At 45.6% G+C, this 6,000-nt stretch overlaps 1 protein-coding gene across 1 annotated transcript in view; it reads right to left on the bottom strand.

Annotated features, from left to right (window-relative positions):
- Window positions 1-6,000, bottom strand: part of LOC121577920 (dedicator of cytokinesis protein 3) — a 255,676-nt gene that overhangs the window by 51,573 nt on the left and 198,103 nt on the right. The gene's annotated exons all lie outside the window — the stretch shown is intronic.

Genomic DNA, 6,000 nt, shown 5'->3' with positions numbered 1-6,000 from the left:
AATAATGTGGAAATTGAGCAAGTTGAGGTGACTAAACTGCTTGGAGTAACCCTGGATTGTAGACTGTCATGGTCAAAGCATATTGATACAACAGCAGCTAAGATGGGGAGAAGTATGTCCATAATTAAGTGCTGCTCTGCCTTCTTAACAGCACTATCAACAAGGCAGGTCCTACAGGCCCTAGTTTTGTCGCACCTAGACTACTGTTCAGTAGTGTGGTCAGGTGCCATAAAGAGGGACTTGGGAAAATTGCAGTTGGCTCAGAACAGGGCAGCACGGCTGGCCCTTAAAAGTACACGGAGAGCTAACATTAATGACATGAACGTCAGTCTCTCCTGGCTCAGAGTGGAAGAGAGATTGACTTCATCACTGCTTGTTTTTGTGAGAGGTGTCAACAAGCTGAATGTACCGAGCTGTCTGTTTGGAACACTGGCACACAGCTCGGACACCCATGTATACCCCACAAGACATGCCACCAGAGGTCTCTTCACAGTCCCCAAGTCCAGAACGGACTATGAGAGGCGCACAGTAATACATAGAGCCATGACTACATGGAACTCTATTCCACATCAGATAACTGATGCAAGCAGTAGAATCAGATTTTAAAAAATGGGTAAAAATACACCTTGTGGAACAGCGGGGACTGTGAAGAGACACACACACACACAGGCACATACACACATACATATAGACACTCACTCTACACACACGTAAACATGGATGTTGTATTGTAAATATGTGATAGTGGAGTAGTGGCCTGAGGAAACACACTAAATGTATTGGGTAAAGTGTTATGAAATAATGTCATGTAATATTTATCTGAAGGATATCCTACAGAAACCCGACAAGGCCCAAATCCCCGTCATTCGCATGAGGAAGAGACTGAGATATCGTGGACATAGGTCGGGGTGCCTTGTAAGGATCCGATGGCGAGCGAGTAAACTGCCGCTCCCATCAATCCTATTAGCCAATCTTCAATCATTGGAAAATAAATTGGATGACCTAAGATTACGGTTATCCTACCAACGGGACATTCAAAACTGTAATATCTTATGTTTCACCGAGTCGTGGCTGAATGACGACATGGATAACATACAGCTAGGAGTACACCACATCAGTCACTGGCTTCATCAATAAGTGCATAGTTTATGTCGTCCCCACAGTGACCGTACGTACATACCCCAACCAGAAGCCATGGATTACAGGAAACATCCGCACTGAGCTAAAGGGTAGAGCTGCTGCTTTCAAGGAGCGGGACTCTAACCTGGACGCTTATAAGAAATCCCGCTATGCCCTCCGACGAACCATCAAACAGGCAAAGAGTCAATACAGGACTAAGACTGAATCGTACTACACCGGCTCTGACGCTTGTCGGATGTGGCAGGGCTTGAAAACTATTACAGACTACAAAAGGGAAGCACAGCCGCGAGCTTCCCAGTGACACAAGCCTACCAGACGAGCTAAACCACTTCTATGCTTGCTTCGAGGCAAGCAACACTGAAGCATGCATGAGAGCACCAGCTGTTCCGGATGACTATGTGATCACGCTCTCCGTAGCCGATGTGTGTAAGACTTTTAAGCAGGTCAACATTCACAAGGCCGCAGGGCCAGACGGATTACCAGGATGTGTACTCCGAGCATGTGCTGACCAACTGGCAAGTGTCTTCACTGACATTTTCAACATGTCCCTGACTGAGTCTGTAATACCAATGTGTTTCAAGCAGACCACCATAGTCCCCGTGCCCAAGGACACTAAGATAACCTGCCTAAATGACTACCGACCCGTAGCACTGACGTCTGTAGCCATGAAGTGCTTTGAAAGGCTGGTCATGGCTCACATCAACACCATTATCCCAGAAATCCTAGACCCACTCCAATTTGCATACCGCTCCAACAGATCCACAGATGATGCAATCTCTATTGCACTCCACACTGCTCTTTCCCACCTGGACAAGAGGAACATTGACTACAGCTCAGCATTCAACACCATAGTGCCCTCAAAGCTCATCACTAATAATAATAATATGCCATTTAGCAGACGCTTTTATCCAAAGCGACTTACAGTCATGCGTGCATAAATTTTTTTTGTGTATGGGTGGTCCCGGGGATCGAACCCACTACCTTGGCGTTACAAGCGCCGTGCTCTACCAGCTGAGCTACAGAGGACCACTAAGCTAAGGATCCTGGGACTAAACACCTCCCTCTGCAACTGGATCCTGGACTTCCTGACGGGCCGCCCCCAGGTGGTAAGGGTAGGTAACAACACATCTGCCACACTGATCCTCAACACGGGGGCCCCTCAGGGGTGCGTGCTCAGTCCCTTCCTGTACTCCCTGTTCACCCATGACTGCATGGCCAGGCACGACTCCAACACCATCATTAAGTTTGCCGACGACACAACAGTGGTAGGCCTGATCACCGACAACGATGAGACAGCCTATAGGGAGGAGGTCAGAGACCTGGCCGTGTGGTGCCAGGATAACAACCTCTCCCTCAATGTGACCAAGACAAAGTGGCGCAGTGGTCTAAGGCACTGCATCGCAGTGCTAACTGTCCCACTAGAGATCCTGGTTCGAATCCAGGCTCTGTCGCAGCCGGCCGCGACCGGGAGACTCATGGGCAGCGCACAATTGGCCCAGCGTCGTCCAGGGTAGGGGAGGGAATGGCCGGCAGGGATGTAGCTCAGTTGATAGAGCATGGTGTTTGCAACGCCAGGGTTGTGGGTTCGTTTCCCAGGGGGGCAGTATAAAAAATATATATATATATGTATTCACTAACTGTAAGTCGCTCTGGATAAGAGCGTCTGCTAAATGACGTAAATGTAATGATCTCCTAGTCTGACCATTATAAAAACAAAAAAAACAAAAAAAAACAAAGGAGATGATTGTGGACTACAGGAAAAAAAAGAGGACTGAGCATGCCCCCATTCTCATCGACGGGGCTGTAGTGGAACAGGTTGAGAGCTTCAAGTTCCTTGGTGTAAACATCACCAACGAACTATCATGGTCCAAACACACCAAGACAGTCGTGAAGAGGGCACGACAAAGCCTATTCCCCCTCAGGAGACTGAAAAGATTTGGCATGGGTCCTCAGATCCTCAAAAAATTCTACAGCTGCACCATCAAGAGCATCCTGACTGGTTGCATCACCGCCTGGTATGGCAACTGCTTGGCCTCCGACCGCAAGGCACTACAGAGGGTAGTGCGTACGGCCCAGTACATCACTGGGGCCAAGCTTCCTGCCATCCAGGACCTCTATACCAGGCGGTGTCAGAGGAAGGCCCTCAAAATTGTCAAAGACTCCAGCCACCCTAGTCATAGACTGTTCTCTCTGCTTCCGCACGGCAAGCGGTACCGGAGTGCCAAGTCTAGGTCCAAAAGACTTCTCAACAGCTTCTACCCCCAAGCCATAAGACTCCTGAACAGCTAATCATGGCTACCCGGACTATTTGCACTGCCCCCCACCCCATATTTTTACGCTGCTGCTATTCTGTTAATTATTTATGCATAGTCACTTTAACTCTACCCACATGTACATATTACTTCAACTACCTCAACTAGCCGGTGCCCCCGCATATTGACTCTGCACCGGTACCCCACTGTATACAGTGGGGGAAAAAAGTATTTAGTCAGCCACCAATTGTGCACGTTCTCCCACTTAAAAAGATGAGAGAGGCCTGTAATTTTCATCATAGGTACACGTCAACTATGACAGACAAAACGAGAGAGAAAAAAATCCAGAAAATCACATTGTAGGATTTTTAATGAATTTATTTGCAAATTATGGTGGAAAATAAGTATTTGGTAAATAACAAAAGTTTCTCAATACTTTGTTATATACCCTTTGTTGGCAATGACACAGGTCAAACGTTTTCTGTAAGTCTTCACAAGGTTTTCACACACTGTTGCTGGTATTTTGGCCCATTCCTCCATGCAGATCTCCTCTAGAGCAGTGATGTTTTGGGGCTGTCGCTGGGCAACACGGACTTTCAACTCCCTCCAAAGATTTTCTATGGGGTTGAGATCTGGAGACTGGCTAGGCCACTCCAGGACCTTGAAATGCTTCTTACGAAGCCACTCCTTCGTTGCCCGGGCGGTGTGTTTGGGATCATTGTCATGCTGAAAGACCCAGCCACGTTTCATCTTCAATGCCCTTGCTGATGGAAGGAGGTTTTCACTCAAAATCTCACGATACATGGCCCCATTCATTCTTTCCTTTACACGGATCAGTTTCCACCCCCATGCTTCACAGTAGGTATGGTGTTATTTGGATGCAACTCAGCATTCTTTGTCCTCCAAACACGACAAGTTGAGTTTTTACCAAAAAGTTCTATTTTGGTTTCATCTGACCATATGACATTCTCCCAATCCTCTTCTGGATCATCCAAATGCACTCTAGCAAACTTCAGACGGGCCTGGACATGTACTGGCTTAAGCAGGGGGACACGTCTTGCACTGCAGGATTTGAGTCCCTGGCGGCGTAGTGTGTTACTGATGGTAGGCTTTGTTACTTTGGTCCCAGCTCTCTGCAGGTCATTCACTAGGTCCCCCTGTGTGGTTCTGGGATTTTTGCTCACCGTTCTTGTGATCATTTTGACCCCACGGGGTGAGATCTTGCGTGGAGCCCCAGATCGAGGGAGATTATCAGTGGTCTTGTATGTCTTCCATTTCCTAATAATTGCTCCCACAATTGATTTCTTCAAACCAAGCTGCTTACTTATTGCAGATTCAGTCTTCCCAGCCTGGCGCAGGTCTACAATTTTGTTTCTGGTGTCCTTTGACAGCTCTTTGGTCTTGGCCATAGTGGAGTTTGGAGTGTGACTGTTTGAGGTTGTTGACAGGTGTCTTTTATACTGATAACAAGTTCAAACAGGTGCCATTAATACAGGTAACGAGTGGAGGACAGAGGAGCCTCTTAAAGAAGAAGTTACAGGTCTGTGAGAGCCAGAAATCTTGCTTGTTTGTAGGTGACCAAATACTTATTTTCCACCATAATTTGCAAATAAATTCATAAAAAATCCTACAATGTGATTTTCTGGATTTTTTTTTTCAATTTGTCTGTCATATTTGACGTGTACCTATGATGAAAATTACAGGCCTCTCTCATCTTTTTAAGTGGGAGAACTTGCACAATTGGTGGCTGACTAAATACTTTTTTCCCCCACTGTATATATATATATATATATATATAATACAATAAAAAAGTGTACTTCACTCCTGAGGATATTTTTGTAGGTTAAGGGAAATGGTTAGGGTTAGGAAATATGTATTATTATTATTATTAGTATATTTTGTATTTTATTTTTTTCATGATATCCAATTGGTAGTTACAGTCTTGTGTGTAGCCTACTAGGAAGATCGTCTGGTATGGTCATTTCTTATCAAGATCGTCTGGTATGGTCATTTCTTATCAAGATCGGGGTAAAATAACTCTGTGTTGAAGGCAGTGGCTCTAACCCCAAGCCACGACTAAACTCAATTTTGACAGTTCATTTGTAACCTTAGGACACACTAGACACTTGTATGTTGAGAACTGAGAACTGCTCATTTTTTTGCCTCTCACAAAGCTAATTTCAATTTCCTGATGCATCAGGAAAGTTCTCCACAACATAAGAGTAATCAAGTTAAGATCCGACATATGTACCATGTACCTAGGAGCAATGGACTACGAGTTTGAAATTGAGGGATATCCTATCAGAAATGATTAGAGATTCCCCACTCATAGATGGTATTATTGATACTTTAGCTCCTGGGTATCATGGATCACAGATGACCTGACAGTCCTGGGAAAGTAGTGTGGCTCTATCTACAAGCATGGCAGTCATCACACAGAGTCATCACACAGAGTCATCACACAGAGTCATCACACAGAGTCATCACACAGAGTCATCACACAGTCATCACACAGAGTCATCACACAGTCATTACACACAGTCATTACACAGAGTCATCACACAAGGTCATCACACAGAGTTATCACACAGAGTCATCACACAGAGTC

This window comes from Coregonus clupeaformis, chromosome 12 (assembly GCF_020615455.1).
Source record: "Coregonus clupeaformis isolate EN_2021a chromosome 12, ASM2061545v1, whole genome shotgun sequence".
Lineage (NCBI taxonomy): Eukaryota > Metazoa > Chordata > Actinopteri > Salmoniformes > Salmonidae > Coregonus > Coregonus clupeaformis.
This window is presented reverse-complemented; position numbering and strand designations above follow the sequence as displayed.